Source organism: Hypanus sabinus, chromosome 21, assembly GCF_030144855.1.
Source record: "Hypanus sabinus isolate sHypSab1 chromosome 21, sHypSab1.hap1, whole genome shotgun sequence".
Taxonomy (NCBI): domain Eukaryota; kingdom Metazoa; phylum Chordata; class Chondrichthyes; order Myliobatiformes; family Dasyatidae; genus Hypanus; species Hypanus sabinus.
In genome coordinates, this window is record NC_082726.1 from 46,302,349 (window position 1) to 46,325,403 (window position 23,055).

The 23,055-nt window shown below is 39.4% G+C and overlaps 1 long non-coding RNA gene across 1 annotated transcript; it reads left to right on the plus strand.

The window, feature by feature from the left end:
- Nucleotides 1-703: 703 nt before the first annotated feature.
- LOC132379238 (uncharacterized) lies at nt 704-21,883 on the plus strand. The gene is made up of 3 exons (XR_009507338.1): nt 704-770; nt 18,638-18,785; nt 21,799-21,883. It is a non-coding gene; the product is annotated as an uncharacterized LOC132379238 (long non-coding RNA).
- Nucleotides 21,884-23,055: the final 1,172 nt, after the last annotated feature.

Here is a 23,055-nt window from a genome sequence, read left to right on the forward strand (position 1 = left end):
TCTGGCCACTGAGATTGACGACTCCCTGAACTGAAGTCAACAAGAGGGAAGTGGGAGATTCGGTATATAGCGACGGCATTGCACCAAAGCCAGTAAGCAAGATGTAGAAACCCCAAGTACCTTGTTAAATTTCCTTAGGCTCATTCGGAATACAATAATAAAGAAGTATTGACTTGTTAATTTGTGCGTAATTCTCCGATAATGTGACGATGGGTTTGCATAAAATCGGTTGAAACATAAGCAGGGTAGTTTCAACTTGTCAGAAGTGCACTGACACATGGTGATGAACTTCATAATGAAAACAGTTTGAGAAGAGTCTATAGTCTGGTGAGAGGCCAATCTGAACTGCTGGTGTATAATGGATAGCAGCCTTGATGTTTTAGGAGTACTGTATAATCATTGACCTCATCAGGCTTTGAACTATGACTTTTTTTGCAGTGTAGGAGGTCCAAGCTGGTTTACATAGAGATGAACAAGAGTAAAACTTCTGCACTTTATTCAAACCATTGTGTGTATAGCCAATGAGGCCACTTATGTTCAGCTAAAACACAAATATTTAGCTGCAGTTCACTTCAGATGACTGGTTATTGAAGAGAGGTAACGTATAAGTAGGTCAGGCAATTAGACAGGACGATAGGGGAGTGGTTAGCATAATGCTTTAGAGTACAGACAACCCGGATCCATTAGGAGTTTGTACGTTCTCCCCGTGACTGGCTGGAATTCCTCCTGGTGCTTTGGCTTCCTCCTACAGTCCAAAGATGCACCGGTTGGTAGGTTAATTGATAATAGATAATAGGTTAATAGGCAAGTTGTCCTGTTATTAGACTAGATTTAAATAGGGGGATTGTTGGGTGGTATGGCTTGAAGGGCCAGAAAGGCCGATTCCATACTAAACTCAAAAAGTTTAGACATGAGTGGAGGCAGAAACTGAAGATTCAGCTGGGTAGTACACCCTCACAGCTCAAAAGATTTTGGTTCAATCCTGACTTCTGGTACTATGTTGTGGAGTTGACATACTCTCTCTGTAACGGATTGGGTTTCCTCTCATTTCCATCCGTGCTCCAAAGATGTATGGATTGTGAAATTAATTGCCCTTGGTGTGTAGATGTCTGGCAGAATCAGGGTGGGGGGAGAGGGAGGGTAGTTGATGGCGGATTAAGGAGAATAAAATGAGATTAGTGTAAGATTAATGTAAATGGGTGTTAGATAGTGAGGAATTGAAGGGTGAAAGGGCTTGTTTCAATGTTGTGTCTGTTTATGACTATGAATCTGAATGAAGATCAATGGCATGAAACCAGACATTTGTGTGGCTGGGTAATTAAACTGTCGATATGAAAATAATTTTTCACTGTTGAAGGCTAATTTTAACTTTACTTGTAAAACTGTAATCACACAAGAAATAAATCAGAAGTTCCTCAGCTCAGATTCTTACTCTTTCAGAAGCACCGAGTGTGAGACTTACTTATCTTGAACTATTGAATTAACTGAATTAAAATTTATATTATTTATGACCAGAAAAAAAATAGCTTTTTGAGGTAGTTAATTCTGCACATGAGGTCATTTCAGTATCTAGGTATGCGGTCATTGCATCAGTCAATGTAGAGTGAAGGGAGAAGGGGTATGTCATAGACTTTATTATGCTGTTGCCTGTTAGCTGTAACTCAACAGGCAGTGGTTTTATCCAGAAACTGAAGATTGTTAGTTCAAATCCCATTCCAGATGCACGAGAACAGAAGTTTGTGTTTGAATTCCCAAAGAGAGAATGCTGAATTGTCACAGGGTCTGTCTTTTGGATGGGAAGTTTAAACAATGCTCCACCTGTATTCACACAACTGTATGACTCTTTTAAGCACCCTTTTATTTCCTCTTAGAGCTGTGTATGGTTCTGAGCATGCCCAGAGGTTCAGGTGTGGCAAGATAGAAGGCAGCCGTGCATGTACACTAGTGATGGGTGTGTGCAATTAGTTTTGAATATTACACACAATTAACTTCAGATATCATTTGTGATCTAATATTCCCTTTCTTGTAGCTGACTTAGCCTGCCATTTAACTCTGCTGCAGTCAAGAAGACATTAAATTTTCACACCTACTCTAATTAAACCAAAGCTGCTCAAGTCAATCTCCACTGAACATATATATTTAAATAAACAGTGATCCTCAGTCTGTCCACGTGATACCCATGTCTAATCTTACGCGATTTCAAGTGCTCTTCCAGCCTTCTGAGTTCTGTCCCACCAGGAAGAATGGGTTCATGTATTTCTAGGCTCAATGCCAGGTTATAGATTACAAAAACATAATAAAGAAAACATTCCCATTATACTATGGTGGTGAAGAACTAAGGAGAATTTCTAAAGTGTTATTAGTTCCAATGTTAGTTGGGAGCAAAACTACACCAACTGCACATTCCATAGCAGGATGAGGTATCAGAGACAATTGTGCTCTGTTGTACAAGGCAAGAAATGAAAGAAAGCGTGGATCAATATTGCATGTATCCACGACAACTTGTCACAAAATATGATTTCTTTTGATCTTCAGCAAGAGCTGCAAACACTGGTAGTTTGAATATCAAAGCATCTTTAAAGGAAAACTGAAGGAATATCAAACTGTCCAAGTTGTTTGAGATGGTATTGTCATGTTTAGAAAATGGAGGTTTGGCATGGGAAGTCCTCAAGATTCTGCTGTGAATATGAGAGAAATTAGGAATAGGTTAGATAACTTTGCACAACATACTCAACTATAAAAACAGAACTTAAAATGGTGCTCAAACTCAAAACGGTGGTGGCAACTAAACTCACAAAGTGGAATGCCCTACTAAGGGGCAATATATAGTGAACTCAACCACCTCTGAACAATCCTCATTCCACAAGCTTATCAGAGCTCATCAGATCATGGTGATTGTTGAAACCAATGCATGAATCGACAAATTTTCTGATGATATTGTGTATGGATTTGTTATTTACCACATGAGTCAGATCTGTCGGCCACAGGTGGAGATGAACAACTGCAATTTGTAAATCAATGTACTGGATGATGCAGGCACATCCATCAATATGATGAGTGAATGAATCTTTAATAATCCCCTGTCATCCAACTCCAAATCAACAAGGATATTTCCTTACATTAGTAACTCGCCACTGAGAGCCTGGGAATATTTTCATTGTGTATGATGTACAAATCCAAATGTGTTAACCTTCATAGAGATAGCAGAGAAATAGGCTTTTTGGCCTTTCTCTCAGGGACTCTACAACTCTTGTTCTTGGTATTGTTTGTTTCTCTTTTTTTGTATTTTTTGTCCTCTGTTCTCAGGATTGCTGCGGAGAGGATGAGACAATATTCCACTTCTTTGTGGACTTATGCATTTGCCAAGAAGATCCAGGAAAGGGTGTAAGGGTCCTTGTCAAAATTTGCCCCAAGCAGCTGCTTAATGAAGGACTCTCGAATAGAGGCGGTGCCGAGGGGCACACGCTGAGACAGACATCAAGTGCCAGTGAAAGATGCACTTTGGCATGCCCAAAGCATGTTGGCCTTCTAGTACAACGTGTTCATAAACGAATACGGCTGACTGGTACATATCAAGCTGCATGAGTACATGCTCAGGGATGCTGAAAGGCTTTGTGGGGAAAGACTGCATCTGAAGTCCTGCTGCCACTGGACACTGAGGGGTGGGTCCTATTGAAATGCCTCCCCAATGCTCAAAGTATGCATTCTAAACACATGACTAGTCATTGATTACTTGTACAAAGAATGTACTAATGCTGCAAATGTGTAGACCTAATTATACCATGATTTGCTAGACTATGAATGTAAGGAAAGCTAAGCACTGATTTTTGTATTTCTCATATAAAGTCTGTTTCTGAAATTAAGAAGGTCCTGTGCATTATCGTTAGTAACAGTGCAGTTATCACAAGTCTGTGGGCTGCAATAGTAACGGTATAATTCTCATTTCTAACTTTGAATTGTGGGGTGAAGTGGCTTCACACTGATTGGATTTGATGGTCTCAAAGAGTATTCAGCCAGACTTAATGAAATGCTGCTTGCTTTTGGAACTTTGGGTGTACAATGTGAAACTCAGAATGTGAGCATGTGTCATCGGTGTCAGGTCACCAAGAGATCACGACGGCACTTTATTGATAAAGCAGATTAACTCTACGTTCTGATCAGCAAACCCATTGGTTTTAATTTTAATCTTGATTCTCATTGTAAGGTGAGAACTGTCTGCCATTACACACCATGGATTCATGACTTGAAGGCACTGTTTTATGGGGTGTGGAATTCAATATTGTATTGCCTGTAGAAGTCCATAAAAAGGGATTTGAAAAATTTTTCACTTAACTGGTATAAACAGAGATGTATTAGCTTGTCATCGGAACACCTTCAATATTTCTTCAAGCATGTAAATAAATCTGGATTTTAAGATGTTATTACCAGTGTAAGTGTTGTGTTTCAGATAATGGTTAATATAGTATTTGAAAAATGTGCAATTTTCTTCCAGTTATTTGTGTTATATAGGATTATGTACTGATACAAAGTTTTGAAAAGAAGAAATTATAAATTTCTGTTTGTTACTAAGACATAAGAGCTTCTGAGGCATCAGGATTGTAGGAGTGATCCTGGAGATATTGCGAAAACTTATTTTACATGAAGGGAAGGGAGGCTTGCTGGTTGTACAGTGCCTATAAAAAGAATTAACCCTCCCCCCCTTGCAAGTTTCTTGTTTTATTGTTTTACCACACTGAATCACAGTGGATTTAAATTTGGCTTTTATTTGACATTGATCAACAGAAAAACTCTTTTGTGTCAAAATGAAAACAGAGCTCTACAAAGTGATCTAAATTAATTACAAATATGAAACACAAAGTAGTTGATTGCATAAGTATTCTCCCCCTTTAATATGACACACCAAATCATCACTGGTGCAGCCAATTGGTTTTAGAAGTCACATAAGTAGTTAAATGGAGATCACCATGTGCCGTCACGGTGCAGTAGAAATACACCTGTATCTGGAAGGTCCAAATGCTGAGACAGTATCCTGGCAAAAACTACATCATGAAGACAAAAGAACACTCCAAGCAAGTCTGTGAAAAGGTTATTGAAAAGCACAATTCAGGAGATGGATAAAAAAAATTCCAAGTCACTGAATATCCCTTGGAGTACAGTTAAGTCAATCATCAAGAATTGGAAAGAAGATGGCACAGCTGTAAATATACCTACAGCAGGTTGTCCTCAAAAACTGAGTGACTGTGCAAGAGGGGGATGAGTGAGGAAGGTCTCGGAATATTAGTCAAGTGACTTAACCACCATGCTACTGTATCCCGGTAGCACAATCCTAGAACTAAGGTCCTTTGCTGTGCTTTTTAAGATATTTACCATATTAGTAAAAAGAAGATTATTTTATTTTATTTTAGATTATTTTATTGCAGATATGCAAGAAAAAAACATGTTTTTTGCACCTATTCCAGGACATCGCAGGGCACTTTACAGTCATTTGAACTGAAATGACTGCTGTAACATAAGAGACAAATTTGTACACTTCAATCTCCCACAAACGTCCATGGGACAATGACTGACAATCCAATTTTAATTACATCACGTTAGAGCTGAAGGCAAGGGTAGGCACTGTTGAGATTCTTCAGAGACTTTACTGGTTGTGCAAGGAACATCTCATCTGCAGCTGCACCTTAGGCAGAACTGCCAGCTTGCAGGGTGCTAAGTCACCATTTATTTACTGCACTGTAAACACTATAAACCACTTTTTATAATACAGTTTACATTGTAAATACATGTCGGTATTTGTGTATTTATGCACATTTTATTCCATTTCCATACTTCAACAACAAACTTTATATTTTAGGTAATTTGTTATTCTTTATAATTGTCGAATAACAATTTTTAGTTTTATGTGGCACCAACATACCACAGCAAATTCCTAATCAATGTAGATGTATATCGAGAATAAGATTGATCTTTGGTAAATACTCAATGCTGGGAAAAACACTGTAGTTAAAAGCAAGAACAACTGAGGCAGTGACAAGACTGATAAACTTGTAGATGTGATGGGTGAGAATTCTTTCAAGTTTTTGTAAGGTACTCAACCCCCTCTCAGTGGGACTATCTCCAGCAACCTAAGATTAAAATCTGTGGTGTAATTATTGGGAACATTCTGAGTGCGAATTCACATGAATAGTGCAAGGAGAATAAGATGGCGCCAGCTATCGATGCTACCAAAGGCAACAGACTCATGATGGTTCATGGAGAAATTCTTTTCACTTCTTTTACATCTTCTTAATCAGATATGGTTCTGCTACTGTTTGAGCCTACTGTTTATATTCTGATGTTGTGATTTTGGGTGACTGGGTCATTTATCATTTTGCCATCTCTGAGAATGTTCCTCGCGATTGTGAGCAAAGCTCGTGGCATAGAGGTCAGGAAGCCATGAGATGGGGCACGGGTCAAAGATTGCCTCCATCTCTTGTTGATCAAAGTGTCGAGGAATATTGAAATTATCAATGTGGGAATGGAGTGTCAGTGAGTGTTCAGTGGCATCTACCAGCTTCTCCCTTACTGCCGCTGGAGAAGGTGGCAGCACATGATGGTCTCCCACTCTCTCTTACTTGCTGCTCCTCAGGGAAGACCCCTTGCATTTGAGTTTCTCCCGCTCCCTCGATGCTGTCAGCAGATGGGGCTGGAGCAAGGTATAACCGACACAGATTGGAGATTGGGACTCTAATTCAGTTTTTTTATGTGCTCTAGTTCTCGTTTTAGCCATGGCACTCTTTTCTGTTACTATTTTGAGGCAATTTTTGAATTGGTGCAGCCTGCATATAATATAATGAACACCGAGCTGAACTAAAATATGATTGTTGGTTCTTGTGTTTTATATTCTGTGTTTTCAATCTCTTTTTTCGTTGCCATTGTGTGAATTTTTTTGCACATAGATGGAGGGTGGTTTGATTTTTGATATTTTTCTTTGACAGGTTGGTTTCATGGTCCTTCTTTGTATCATGATAATACTTTGGTAATAAATGTACTTTGAACTGACAAATTATATATCACCTATCCTATATTATACATTTATTGGAACTATGAAAGTAAAAATAGAACTATGAATGTTGAAATAATATCAGGAAGTGCTTGAAACACTCAGCTTGTCAGGCAGCAACTGAGGAAAGAGAAACAGTCAATGTTTTAGGATCTTTGTCAGAATTGAAAAAGAGAAGGAAAGTGTTCATTTGAACTTGTAGAGAAGATGAGGAAAGGATGGGTTGATCAAAAGCGATATGTCTGAAAAGGGTGATATCAGATCATTCAGTGAGGAAGATTATACCTTTCTTTGTGATGTGACACTAAAAGCAAGCTGTGGTCCATGCCTAGCATGTCAGGCTGCTTCATTGGGAGAGGAAACAGAATTAAAATCATAGTTGAATCACTGGATAAAATTGCCCGATCCAGACATACAGAAACAGTGAGAGAGTTACTTCAGGCTGGAGAATTCAATATTGAGTGAAATATCAATATTCAATATTGGAAGAAGTAAAAATATGGATGTTGTGTCTTCTCTGCAGTTACATTCAAAAGTATCGGAACAACGCGAGCAGGTGGTGGCAGCAGAAGGGTGGAGCAAGGAATGGTGTCTTCAGATGGGGAGGGGAGGGTAAAATAGGTTTGAAAATTTAATCTCACTGAGAGCAGAGGAAATTGTAAAGGTTGATTGGTTGTGTGCGATGGCTGGTGAGATGGAAAATGAGGATCAGGGGAGCTCGTAACCTGTCCGAGAGGTGAAGGGTTGAGAGCAGACATGCATGAAGTAGATGGGGTGCAGTCAAGAGCTCTTGATAAGAGGCAAGGAGGGAGGAGCTATAGTTGGGGTAGTGTTGGTGCCTGTGGATGTTTGTCACTAACCTATCTGCTCATCTGGAGAAAGAGATCTAGAAGGGGAAAGAAAGGAAGAGTCAGAGATGGATAATAAAGTGAGAATAGGGTGGAAAATGGAAGCAAAAATAATGGTATTTTTGAGTCGTGTAGTACCTGCACAGTCACTGATGTGCTGGAAATGGAGTTGAGGAGGAGGCCCTATTGCTCCATGGATCCAACAAGAAGATGGGGATTGCCTAGGCCCACCTTTGATCTGAAGAAATTGTGTGGACTCAAAGGAGATGTAGCAAGTGTGAAAGACATTGTTGTCCAAAGAATCTGTTCCTCTGCCGCTGCTCTGTGTTCTATGGTTCAGGCTGGAGAATCAACATTGATGAAGGGGGATTTGTTGGACCTCTGTTCAAGGCAGAAACAGAGGGTCTACGGTGGTGTCCACTGTCCATACTAACAATGAGACGTTTGGGGCCACAGAGTTAGAAGCCATCGAGTGTGTCAGAGGTGTCACAGAAGTGTATGGGAAGGGACTGCATTCATTTGCATTTTCTCCATTCTGGCGTACTGCATTCAGGTTTCACAACTGTTATCTCCTCTGCACCAGAGAAGTCAAACATGAAGCCAAACAGCAGGACTGTTCTGAGCTTCTTGTCCATTTCATTCTTTGTTCTGTCTGTCATGCTGCATCTATAGGATTCTGCACTGTTTTACTGTGGCCATGCATAAGCTGAAGCAACTGAACCTTATCTTGTAGCCTCCTGGATACGAATGAATTCAGCGACTTGTCCAGGCAGCGTCCTCATAAATCTCTTCTCTCCCCTCTCCAGCTTGATGAAACCTTTCCTATACTAGGGTGACCAAAACAGTACTGTATCACTCGATCAGACTTTTTACTAGTTCAAACCTGGAATCTACTACTGTGCTGTCACACTTTAAACTAGTTTTTTTTTCCCGATTTGCCTTTTCAATAACAATGCAATATCCTCTTGTGAGTCACCTCTCAAGTGTCAAGATGGAGGTAGAGGTGTCAAGATACGTGGTTGATGCAGAGGAAGAGGTTGAAATAGCTGTGTTAACACTTGGAAAGCAGTTGTCCAGGTGACTGGATTGGAGGGGTATAGAGAGATTTGGGGCTAACCAAGGTAGGTAGTTTAGTTAGCATGGACTGGTTGGGCTGGGTGGGGGACCTGTTTCTATGCTGTAAAGCCCCTGAGTTTTACTTTCCTCTTTTAATGGTGCTATATACTGGAGATGTACATCACCTATCCAGCTTAAGGAACCTAAGATGCTCTGCTCTTGCTCCTTGCTCACAATCAAACGTTATGTGGATTTTCTAGTGTACTCTGTTTTGTCATATGCTTTCGTGATATCATTCTGGAGGAATGTTGTCTCATTTTTTAACTGCATTGCATTTATGGTTTCTAAATGACAATAACCTAAATCTGAATCTGAATTTCTCTTCTGCATGCGACTAAAGAGTGTCTCTCCTGTGCCTCAGTGACCAGAAGTATTCATTACGATATGTATTGAGGACTATACAATGCAACCGTGTCTTTCCCTCATTTATAATCTGCAGCTCTGACTGTATAAACAATTTATTTAATTATTTGTTTCAGAAAGAGCCATTTTGTTAAATCAGCATTTTACTAAGCTTCTTCTTCATATGTAAATTATTCAAAGCATCTCTTTTCAAAGGCTTAAAAAATTATTGTAATGGAGTCCCAATTCCCTTGTTCAACTGAAAGAGCTGTTTAAAAGTTTTAAGAATTTTTTGCCTGGCTTCATCAAACACTAATTATTACAGAATGGTGATGTAGATATGAATGTAGGTTAAAAACTTGTCCATCTTCAAAATGTAGAAGGTGCCCATTTGAGGTCAAATGGTTAGCGGCAGCATTATTTGCAGTCCCAGTAAATGTATTGTAGACTGCAGCAATCTTAGACAGGACAGAAAAGGGCAAGATTGGATGTGCGGATTATATTCTCAATAGTGGGAGAGTCTAGGACCAGAGAGTACAGCCTCAGAATAGAAGAACGTTCCTTTACCTGCCAGAGATGGGGGATGAATTTCTTTTGCCTGATTAATAGTTCAACACAGTCTAGATGTGCTGAATGGCCTATTTTGTTGCTGCAGTGTTCTATGACTCTATGACTTCCTTGGGAGTTTGAGGAGATTTGGTATGACACCAAAGACCCTCACAAAATTTTACAGATGTTCGGTGGAGAGCATTCTGACTGGTTATATTGCTGTCAGGTATGGAGGGACCAATGCACAGGTTCAGAGAAAGAGGCCCTGCTATAGAGTCCTAGAGACATTGAGCACTACAGCACACGATCAGGCCCTTTAGTCCATCCAGTCTGTGCCTAACTTTTGTTCTGCCTAGTCCCAACAACCTGCATCTTGACCATAACCCTCCCTTGAATATTGAAATTGACACATCTGCTGGCAGCTCATTCCTCACTCCCAGCACCCTCAGAGTGAAGAAGTTCACTTCCTTCAACCCACATTCCTTTACACTTAAATTCTGGAAAATCTGTTGATCACAGGCTTGGCATCGTTAAACAGGAATATTCAAAGACTGACAACACTCTGATGGAAGATTCCATGTTGATATCTGATCCAGATGAACAAGGCCAGTGATGGTGATCTGCACGATCCTATTCTCCTTGAATTTGTAATATTTTCCACATTCCAAACCTGAACTTTCAGATCTGCACCAAAGCTACTCTTTCACAAACAGAGAGAGACTGGGGCCACAGTTTCTCAATATACAGTACTGTCGCATGTTCCTTAGCAAAACATATCTGAAGCTTTGATGGAGACCAGTGAACCAAGGAATGAGGTGTGGTGCTATTTCACATAATTTTGTACAACTGCCAGGTTTTTTATAGAATATCATATTTTCACCCCTTGCCTCATTCCTGCACCATTCACCATTCACTTCAGCCTCAGTGAGATAATCTTACATTACGCAGACACAATGATTGTTTCCAGAAAACTGCCCTTCAAAAAATAAACCGTAACTGTTTGAAAATGCACAAGGAACTTGACAAGCCAAAAATTAAATTAGGGGATCAGAGTTTATCTTATAAAGGTTGGAATATGACTGCATCAGTGAAAATCTTTTATTTTCCTTTTCCATTGTTCTGTCAGCAATATAGTTATCAACTGCAAGGCAGCCAACACTGGCTTGCATCTGCTCTAGTTCAAACTAATGAATTTAATATTGTTTTCATATGGATAAAATATCTCATAATCTTGCAGCCAAGTATTACAGCCAATTTAGAAAAATGCAAGCACTTTAAATTTGAATATATTTAACAATAGAGAACAATGTTTACTACAAGTCATAAATCAAATCAACCATTGAATGATTAAAAATGGCATAATGAATGAACACACAGCTTTAGCATAATCAGTTTGGTATGATGAGATCGCTGGGATGTTAATGAACAGCAGTTACCATCAATGAAATATAATCATTTATGCACAGAAATATCACCATGAATTATATTCTCCTGTTATTAATGCTTCATTGCAATTATATGCTAACAATATTTTTCAGGTGCCCATCATAGTTAATTAGTCAGTAAGTGATGTAAGATACCAGTGGCTATTGACTTCCTCAATGTACTGGATTATACCAGAATAAGATCTAGGATGGATGAGCCAGCATTAGGCTTAGCCTCCTTAAGCACAGGGTGCAAATGGTTTGCCATTAACTATTTAATTGTTTCATTTGCAGTTACATTTAAAGTTTTTGTGAGTAGTCCATTTTAATCAGAGTGCACATGGTCATGAAAACAATATTTAGGCACTGAAGGAGGCCTTTTTATGACTTGACCTCCTCAGCCGTTTGTGGGAATGAATTCGGTATGGCTAAAAAATTCCATCTCATCTCTGTTCCATATGATGAGATAATTTATTATAGTGATGCAATTGATCATTATGAATTGGGAGTACTTTCCTCCAATGCTTCAAAATAATGTCATGGGATCTCTTATATTCACAGAACAGAGCAATGATGTCAGTGTAATATCATCATCAGCCTACATCTCAAGACCTCTCTGTGTGTTGTATCGGAGCTTCAGTTTAGAGCAGTTTTGAAAGCCCATTGTTCTGATGCAGGGGTATGAGTTCAACCTTCTGTGCATTATTGTTGGGATCTTATTGCTGGGGATTGGCAGCTATGCCCCCGTTTTTCTTTGTTGGACAAGACTGATCTTCAGATTCACAAAACTTACCCTGCATCACTAATTCTTCTAGTGGCTGGAGAAATGAGAAGGGGTGCAGTGAAGGGCTCCTGCTAACTTTGAATTCGCACAGTGCAAGCATTTTCATTGAGAGCTGACGTTTCTAATCCCATTTGTGACACCATCAATAACAGTGCACTTCTCTCTGCATGAACTAGAATTAGCTCATCCATGCTCCATTACTACTGGCTTGAAACAAAGTTGCAGTTTATGTGATGTCTTTGATAATTCCAGCATATAACCCATTCAACTGAACTAAATATATTTACAAAAGCGTTCCTAAACGGATTTGACACTAGCCCCTGTAATGAGCCTGTAGAAAAGATTATCAAAATCTCAGCCAAATCAGCAGGTTTGAAGGTGCATTTTTAAAAAAGGAAACAGGTGGAGTTGAAGGATTACTGAAGAAACTTTTAAAGTTTATTATAGCCTTGGCATTATCACTGGCACCAGGGGGAGCTAGTGAGTGAATAAGACAAAATTCACAGAGCACTGCAGATTTCTTGGAGGTCTATACAGTTGAAGGAGACTCCACATATAATTTTTGGTTGCTTATAAGGGAATTTAATACACATGAGATCAGAATGAAATTGAGTCCTAAGAAGAAATGACCATAAACTAAAAACAATAAGGAACCTGAATGGTTAGCCTATGTATCAAAGCAATTAGTAAGAAAGCGTTGGACCCCATTAGGTTAAGCACAAGAACAATGTAGGAATGTGAGTAGGTCAGCTGGCCTCTCAAGCTTGCTTGGCTTTTCAAGATGGACAGAGTTGATCTTCTCTAGGCCTCATCTTTATTGGGAGAACTTCACTTATCCCTCAATTCACCAATCTTAGAAAAGCTCATCTACCTCCTTTTCCAATGGTCTAGTTTGCTTAACTCTCCGGGCTGCACATAGATTAAGTACCGGGACTGACTGTCAGTGAAACAGAACATATTGGATAAGGATTCCACAGAGTTATGCAGTGATAACTGTCCTGCAGACCACAAATTGTCACCTGAGCTGCTCACTATGCCAAAAGTCAGAAGGGACAAGCACAATCTGTTATTGATCAGGAGGCTATCTCCCTTCCGGATGGTAAAACTGATAAATGTTGCAACTGCTTATTTAGTTTCTTTGAGCTAAGCAGGTTTTACTTGAGTTAAGTGTTTTATGGATATCTTTAAATGAATGGTAATTGGGCAGATTTGAATGATTTAAATTTAAACATTTGGCTAGTTGTTTTGAAACAGATCCAGTGGCCTTGCTTTCTTGGCCTTGTGGCTTTGTTAAATATTACTGCTGAAGGCAAAACAATTCCTGTCAGATATCTGGAAAATCCTTTCTATCCTTTACTTCCCGAGGACTGAGATGGCAGATTGTGTTACTCTAAAGATTCAATTTAGATTGGATTATCTTGAGCACCAAATTATGGAGACCTCCAAGCTAGAGCTGGCCAACCTTACGATATTACAGATACATTTGTGGCCATATCAAAAAACACAATCTTAATAAAAAGTTTCTGAAATATCTTTGGCCAGCACTTACTGCTTGGGTGTTCTATTTTGGCAGAAAGGCCACTAGTTATCAATACATCCATCACAAGACAAGTGAAAAGAGCTTGAAAGGAGCCAAAGATGTTTTGGAAAGGAACTCAGCATTCTTTTTGCTGAAGTTAGGCGCTGCTAAATAACAGCTGATTTAGTGAAGGGATTACTCAAAGTGCAAGGCATATTTGTGTCCAAGAAACATTTACCCACACTTCAAACCCAACGTGGTGGAAAATTGAAAATGTAATGGCATTACAGCTGCATGTGAAATGAAATCAGCTGACCTTGGTCAGAGTGATCACTACTAAAGTTCTCCAAGAATAAATCAAACTTCAGCAACTATCTCCACATGCTGGAGAACAAGTATCCTCAGAAACCGCACAAAAACGTCATAGAAGAAAACGAGTTTAGAAAGTTCCATGAAGATCCTACACTATTTGTGGTCAAATAATAGAAGCACACATTATGAAATCTTCACTAGTTCTGGAGAACTGTGAATTATCTAGAGGGATTCTGTGGAGAGTTCTGTTCAGCCATAAAAATTGGTACCACATTCACCAGCTCCAGAAGCAGGTATCTGGCCAACCTCAGTACCCCACAAGGTAACTAATAGACCAAACCACTTAACTTTAATCAGCAACCTATGCAATCATCTGTCCACCTCAGCATTGTGACCATAGCATAAGGAGTTCTCCATTCACCAATCTTAGGTTCCCTGCCATTGACCTGTAAATTCTGGCCAGTTCAGATTTAATTAGATTAAATTATATTAGATTAGATTATGAGGACACTCAGTCCTCGTTTATTGTCATTTAGTAATGCATGCATTAAGAAATGATACAATGTTCCTCCAATATGATATCACAGAAACACAAGACAGACCAAGACTGACAAAAACCATATAATTATAATATATAGTTACAACAGTGCAAAGCAATATCGTAATTATATAAAGAGCAGACCATGGGCACGGTAAAAAAAGTCTAAAATTCCCCAACAGCTCATCACCTCACGCAGACAGTAGAAGGAAGAAAAACTCTTCCTTCCATGAACCTCCAGCGCCACAAACTTGCCAATACAGCACCTTGGGAGCCCCGACCACAGCCAACTCTGAGTCCATCCAAAAACTTTGCGCCTCCAACCAGCCCTCCGACACTGAGCACTGAGCACCATCTCTGCTGAGCGCTTCGACCCCAGCCCCGGCCGCCAAACAACAGGCAAAGCCAAGGATTCGGGGCCTTCCTCTCCAGAGATTTTTCGATCACACAGTAGCAGCAGCAAAACAGGCATTTCAGAAGTTTCACCAGATGTTCCTCCGTGCTTCTCACATCCATCCCCATCAAATCAGGATTGTACACGACATCCTACTTGACAAATAACAGATACTCATCCCGGAGTGGCCACTGCGTGCTGTGTCACGCCACCATCTTCTCTGATTATAATATTTCAGATTGAGCTGGTCTCACCTGCAATTTGCAGAGAAACCTTAAAGAACTTTAGTAGCCAAAGGGAGTCATACAGCAAGTTTCCATAAGACCATTAGATATAGGAGCAGAATTAGGCTATTTGGCCCATTTAATCATGGCTGATTTATTATCTCAACCTCATTCTCCTGTCATCTCTCATAACTTTTGATGCCCTTACTAGTTAAGAACCTATCAACCTCTGCTCTAAATATTCCCAAATGACCTGGCCTCCACAACATCCGAGGCAACTAATTCCACAGGTTCACCTCCCACTGGTTAAAGAAATTCCTTCTTACTTTTGCTTTAAAGGGATGTCTTTCCACTTTGACCTGTGCCCTTCGGTCCGATACTCTCCCACTATTGGAAACATTCTCTCAAGTCTATTTTATCTAGGCCTTTCAATATTCGACAGGTTTTAATGAGATCTCCACTCATTCTCTAAACTGCAGCGAGTATAGGCCCAGAACCATCAAACACCCTTCATGCATTAACCCATTAATTCATGGGATAATTCTTGTGAGCTTCCTCTCGATCCTCCCCAATGCCAGCATATAATGTCTGTGTAATTTTCTGATGCAATTGCACTACACACATCTCAACAGTATATGGAACAGCTTGCCTATGTTGTTTTTCATATTTATTTATTTCGTAACATATAAATACGAAATTGATTGTTGTCAAGCCCAGCATTTATTGCCCAAGCCTTCTTGCTCACGACAAGTTCACGATTGTTCTGGTGAATGAATCCCCTAATAACATGGTTGGGTATAGAGCTCCACGTTTTGGAGTCTATGGCAAAGAAGGAAAAACAATATATTTTCAAAGTCCTGTGTGACCTAGAGAGGAACCTGTAGAGCCTGTGTGTTTCCTAAATCTGCTGTCCTTGTCCTTCTTAGTGGTAGGGCTAACAGGTTAGTGGGTGGGGTGCTCTTGAGGCAGCCTTGGTGAGTAATTGCACTGCACTTTGTCAATGGTACACCCTGCAGTCATTGGAGATGATTCAGAATAAATGAAAAAAAGAACTGCAGATGCTAGAGATCTGAAATACATTCTGAAGGTGCATGAATCATTCAACATGTCAAGCAGCTTCTATGGAAGGAAAAACAGTTAAAGGTGCAGGTCAAAAGCCCTTTCTTGGAATTGAAAGAAAACAAATTGGTTTTGAGTTGGAGATAAGCCAGAGGAGGGATGGATGGTTAAAGCGGAATATCTCCAATAGGGCCAAAACAAATGGCAGGTTGATGCAGAATATGCTCCCTTTTCTGTGTTCAGTGTTGCTAACACCCAGCAAGTTTGCCCTGGGAGATTGAAAATTCGGTTGATTGGTGTCACAACAATCTCTCACTCAATGTCAGCAAAACCAAAGAGCTGATTATTGACAACAGAGAGAAGATGCTGAATGTCCATGGACCAGCCCTCATCAGGAAAACAGAGTGGAGATGTTCTGCAGCTTCAAGTTCCTTGGTGTTAAACATAATAGAAGATCTCTCGTCGCACCAGCACATAAGTGTCATCACAGGTATGAAAACACTAGGAATAGAAAAGGCTTCATAAAATTAAAAAATTACGTAACGGATAGAAAAGATACATAGAGGCAGTAAAGTTGTTTCCACTAGTCAATGCAACTAGAACTAGGGGACATAGCCTTTCCTAAAGAGTAGTGAATCTTTGCCCAGTATGGAATCCTCTGCCCAGGGAAGCAGTTGAGACAATCTCAATAACCATGTTTAAGACACAGTTAGAAAGATTTTTGCAAACCAGGTGAATTAAGGGTTATGAGAAGGTAGGCAAGTTGAGTTGAGTCCTTTGCCAAATCATTCATATTTCTTATTGAATGGTGGAACCGGCTTAAAGGATCGGATTGTCATTATGTGCTTATACACAGAAAGTGGTGGATACAGCCCAGCTCATCACAGGTAAAGCCATTCCCACCACTGAGTATATTTACATGAAAGATACTAAACCAGCATGGATAACTTCATTCACCTCAAGTCTGAACTGATTTTACAAACTACAGTCTCACTTCCAAGGACTCTTTACAACTGATGTTCTCAATATTCAGTATTATTTTCATTTGCACAGTTCATCTTCCTTTGCACATTTTTTGTTTGTCAGTCTTGGGTCATTTTCATAAATTCTATTATATTTCTTTTTTTGCTGTAAATGCCTGCAAGGAAATGAATCTCAAAGTAAAATATGGTAACATTCTGTGTATGTACATTAATAATAAGTTTACTTTTTTCCCGCACAGAATTAGGCCATTTGGGCCATTAAAACCTGCTCTATCATTCCATCACGGCTGATTTGTTATCCCTCTCAATCCCATTCTCCTGCCTCCTCCCCGTAACCTTTGACGCCCTGACTAATCAAGAAGCATCAACTGCCACTTTAAATATACTCCACGACTTGGCCTCCACAGTCATCTGTGGCAATGAATTCCACAGATTTACTAATCCCTGGCTAAAGAGATTCCTCCTCATCTTTATTCTGAGGCAGTGCCCTCTGGTCTTAGATTCACCTACTAGACTCATCCTCCCATCCACTCTGCCCAGACCCTTATGAATCCGATAGGTTTCAATAAGACTCATTCCTCATTCTTTATAAACTCTGAGTACAACCCTGGAGCCATAAATGCTCTTCATACAGAACTGTGCATACAAATAGCTAGGTGCCGAAGACTTTTGCGCAGTACTATATGTCTTTTCAGTTACCAAATAACACAATACTACTGAACTAATACAAACCTATTTCTGTTTCCCAATCACCTTCCCATATGCAGTACTGTGCAAAAGTCTTTGGTAATGCGGCACAGTACTGTATATTAACCCTTTCATTCCCGGAATCATTCTTGTGAATGCCCTCTGGACCTTCTCCAATGCCAGGACATATGGTTTTGAGTTAACAAGCCCAAAACTGTTCACAATGCTCCAATAACCAATGCCTTAAAAAGCCTCAGCATTATATTTTTGCAGTTATGTTGTAGTCCTCTCAAATTGATTATCAACATTGCATTCACCTTGCTGTGGACTCAGTTTCAAGGAATCTTCATCTCACGTTCTCAATATTTTTTGCTTATTTATTTATTATTATTATTATTATTATTATTATTATTTCCTTTATTTATTTGACAGTTTGTTGTCTTTTATTCAGTGATTGTTTATGTGCCCTGTTGGATGTGATCTTTCATTGATTCTATTATGGTTTTTGGATTGACTCACTAGATGCTTGCTAATGAATCTGAGAGCTGCATATCGTGATATGCATTGATGATACATTGATGATAAATTTATTTTGAACCTTAAACTTTTGAACAACCAATTTATCCTGCAAGTTATCCTTTAGGGAATCCTGCTTAAGGACTCTCAAGTCACTTTGAACCTCTGATGTTTGAATTTTCTCCCCATTTAGAAAATATCTTTATTACTTTAACTAAAATGCATGACCATTCATTTTCCTACACTATATTCTATCTGCCAGTTTTTTGCCCATGCTCTCAATCTTTTTAATTCCTTTTGCAGATTCGAGGAAATCTGCAGGTGCTGGAAATTCAAACAATGCACACAAAATGACAGTGGAATGCAGCAGGCCAAGCAGCATCTAGAGGAGGAAGCACTGTCGACATTTCAGACCGAGACCCTTCGTCAGGACTAACTGAAAGGAAAGATGGTAAGAGATTTGAAGGTAGGAGGAGGAAGGGGAAATTTGAAATGATAGGAGAAAGAAATGATAGATATATAGGGACTGGACATCCATGATGAACATAAAGCGGTGGGGGCCAGGGAACTTAAAATCATTGAAAAAATTCAGAGTGTGAGAAGCATCATGAACATAGGTGAGAAGACATTGAACAAGGGGGGATAAAATAGTGTCAAAGTATGCAGAAATGAGTTCGGTGGGGCAGGAGCAAGCTGAGACAATGGGTCTACCTGGACAGGCAGGTTTGTGGATCTTGGGTAGGAGGTAGAAACGGGAAGTGCGGGGGGTGGGAACTATGAGGTTTGTGGCAGTGGATGGGAGATCCGCAGAGCTGATAAGGTTGGTGATGGTGTGGGAGACTATGGCCTGGTGCTCCTTAGTGGGGTCATGATCGAGGGGTAAATAAGAGGAGGTATCAGCGAGTTGTCGCTGTGCCTCGGCAAGGCACTGGTCAGTATGCTAGACTACAATAGCACCCCCCCTTATCCCCTTATTATCTTGTTCTCAAGTTGAGTTTGGCTAATTGTTTGGCTAATCATGGGCTACTAATGGAGTTTCACTGATGCCAGAGCCAATTTTGCCCAGATGTCAGAGTATTAGTGCATGGAGTAACATATTGCAGTGATAATCACTAACAGCCTGCACAAGTGATGCCCTGATGTCCAGCTGTGCGGATCAGGCATGATTCCAGTGGCTGAAGTCATTGGTGTGGCAGTCAGGATCTTGGCTTGGAATATCAGAGAGAGAGAGAAAGAGAAAGCTGTTATTTGTTTTCTTTGCTATCCTTCATGTTGACCAACAGATAAGGACGAGCAGACTACTATCGATCCCATTAACCAGGCTTTTCAATGCAATAAATCGAAAGGATTCCTAGCAGAATATCACTGTTTAAGTACGGAGAGAGCATGCAGACTCTGTACAGATAGTGTCTGATGTGAGGATCATTCACGGATCACTGGAACTGGGAGGCAGCAAAGTTCAAAGAACAAAGCAAATTCATTATCAGAATACATTCGACCCTGAGATTCTTTTTCCTGCGGGCATGCTCAACAAATCTTCAGAATAGTAACTATAACAGGAACAAAGAAAGATTAAGTAGAGCATAGAAGACAACAAATTGTGCAAATGCAAATATAAATAAATTGCAATAAGTAAATGAGACCATGAAAGAACAAGGTAAAGAGTCAGTCAAATCATTGGTTGTGGGAACATCTCAATAGATGAGCATACTGTAGTCATCCCCTTTTGTTCATGATGGGTGTAGTGTGAGTTAGGACAAAGGCAGTAGAGCTTCAGAAGACCTCATAGAACAGGAAAAGCCCAACAGGGCTATGTAGAATAGCCAAATTTGGACATAATGTGGGTAAGAGTTTCAGCATTATGATAACCAGGATAGGAGCAGAATTAGACAATGTAATAAGTGGTCCAGTCATGATAGCAACATTTTCATAGAGTCATAAAGTATTCAAATCTAGCCAAGTAACAGCTGAAATTAGCAATATATCTGTGGTAATTTAGTTTCATAGGTTTCCAGTTTCTTGTGGTCACTAACTCTATGGAGCATATGAGTGAGGCAGGATGGAACAAGAACAAAAGAAAAGACTGGTGTTAGAGTGCAGGGCAGGAGAGATTAAGTACTGTGGCCCAGTGGGAAAAGCTCTCATCATTCACTAGGTGGTGGGTCCAAGACAGTTTTTCGCCCTGCTTTACTGGGCATTTCCCTCACATCTACCCTCAGGGAATTAGAATCATCCCAAACTTGAAGTGAGCCATGTTCTTCCTCACATCTCTGTGGTCCTTCTCTCAGTGCAGCTTCCATGTGGTGTAGTCCTCCAACAAAACAGTGCTTCCTCTGTAGACTGCCAATCCTTCTGATGGTCAGCAATCCCTCCGGTCCAAACCCATAACCTAATTGGAAATTACTGAGCACCAGCTGTGTAATTTATCAGAGAACTATTATAACAGAGGGCTCCTAGGATTACACTCACGCCATCCCTAGTATGAGGAGGGAGCTCCACAATCAGCCACTGCAGAATCTTCAGTACATAACCTAGGCTGATGCTAATGCATTATTGAGAGAGCACTGCACTCTTGGAAGTGCCATCTTTCAAATTTCACATTAAACCTTATCTGTCCTTTAGTATGGATGTTAAATTTCCCACAGCACTATTTCCATGAAAATAAATAGCCAACAAGCCAGGATATTTGTTTCTGATTTGTTATATTCAACTGAACAGCTGGAGGTAGCAGGTTCGGTGGCTCTTAAGAGGACCTGCATGTATAAATGAGAAAATGAATGAAGTTAAAGGGGAATGCATCTCAAAGAGCTGCCACTTGTAAGATGGAGCGAATAGCCTCTTTACCATTCCATGACACATTTCTGACTTCTCGATGTTCAATGCAAGATAAGACTTTCCATCATGCTCGTAGTTTCAAGGTTCCGGTTATTTTGTAGATTTTCACGGTGATAAATTATATTCTTAGCGCAGTCTAATAAAGCTTATCAGAGAATTCTTCAAGTTTTCATTGTGGCAGCAACACTTCCTCATTCAGTAAATAATTCATCAGTCATAGAAACACTGAATAGGACAACTCATAACCAGACCATTAGTCCTTTCAGTCTTCATCAGCTCTTTAAAGGAGTAATCTAATTGGCTGCATCTTCAAACTTCTTTCTCATGACACTTAAGGGTATTCCAATCTTAGAAACAACTTCTCTTCATTTACCTCACAAACAATTTCATTTTATTTTTTCATCCAGCTCCTTCGAGATTTAAACACCCTCATCAAATCTTCTCTTCATATGGTTGATTGGTTGTCCATCTTATCTGACAATGACAGAAAATTTTACCGCAGGACTTGATATTGTGAACTATAGGAAGAAAGCTGTGTGGGAGCAAAGTGAAGAGTTCAAAATAAATTTATTATCAAATTATGTATATATATGTCACCAAATACAACCCTGTGATTTGTTTTCTTACAGGCATTCACAGTAAAGACAAGAAACACAATGGAGTCAATGAAAGACCACTCCAACAGGGCAGATAAACAAACAATGAGCAAAAGACACCAATTTTCTTTAAAATCCTGAAAAATTGCATGAACTTTTGACGGAAGGCAATGCATATCTCTTGTCTAAAGGAATAGTTACAAATGACCCATCAAAATATCATCCTATTACATGTTTAAAAACTATATGTAAAATTGCAACATGATGCATCTTACAGCTCATCACCACTCACTTTGGTAAGCACAATATACTTACAGAAGAGCAGAAAGGATGCCGTAAGGGTATGAAAGGATGTCAAGAACAACTGATAATAGATTCTGTAATTCTAAATCAAGCTCGGCAGAAAAGCCGTTCATGTTGTTATATTGATTATCAAAAAGTATTTGCTTCTGTCTGACACTCAAGGTTAATAGAAATTCTGTATCAATATAAATTACATCCAATACTCACGAAATTCCTTCGCTATATAATGAAGCATTGGCATACTATAATCACCATACCTATAACAACCAAAAAAGAACAATCGCTGTTATCAAAATAAACGGAGGCATTTTCCAGAGCGATTCTCTCAACCCACTATGTTTTCTATTAGCTTTAAACCCGCTCTCTAATTTACTGAACTAGATGAAAATAGTACCTCAAATCAGAGACAACCAAACAAATAATAGGCATACCTTCTATACCTGGACAATTTGAAATTATACACTCCTTCATCAGTAAAGCTAAAGCAATTAATTCAAATAGTACAACTATAGTCTAAAGATAATGTATACGCATGAACTTTGGACTAGGTAAATGCAGAGCATTAAACATAAAGAAAAGTGCAATAGAGTTAGTAGAATATAAAACAGAACAGCAGGATACAATACAACTGATGGATGAAAATGAAACAGATAAGTATCTAGGATACCAACAAAGAAAATAGATCATGGTGTGGTAGGTTAAAACTTTCAACAGAATTTACTTCAAGATTAAGAATCTGAAGTTTTTAAAAATTATTCAATTTGTATTCAATAGTAAAAATATAACAAAGGCAATTAATACTTTTGCTATACCCATATTAACATATTCTTTTGGCATAATATCTTGGTCCGAAACCAATCTGGAAAATTTACAAAGAAAAATTAGAATGGAAATGACAAATTTTAGAAAACGTCATGTACACATAAAGAAGCTTAGATGAACACTCCTAGGACGGAAGAGGAAAATGAATAACAGACATTAAAAGTT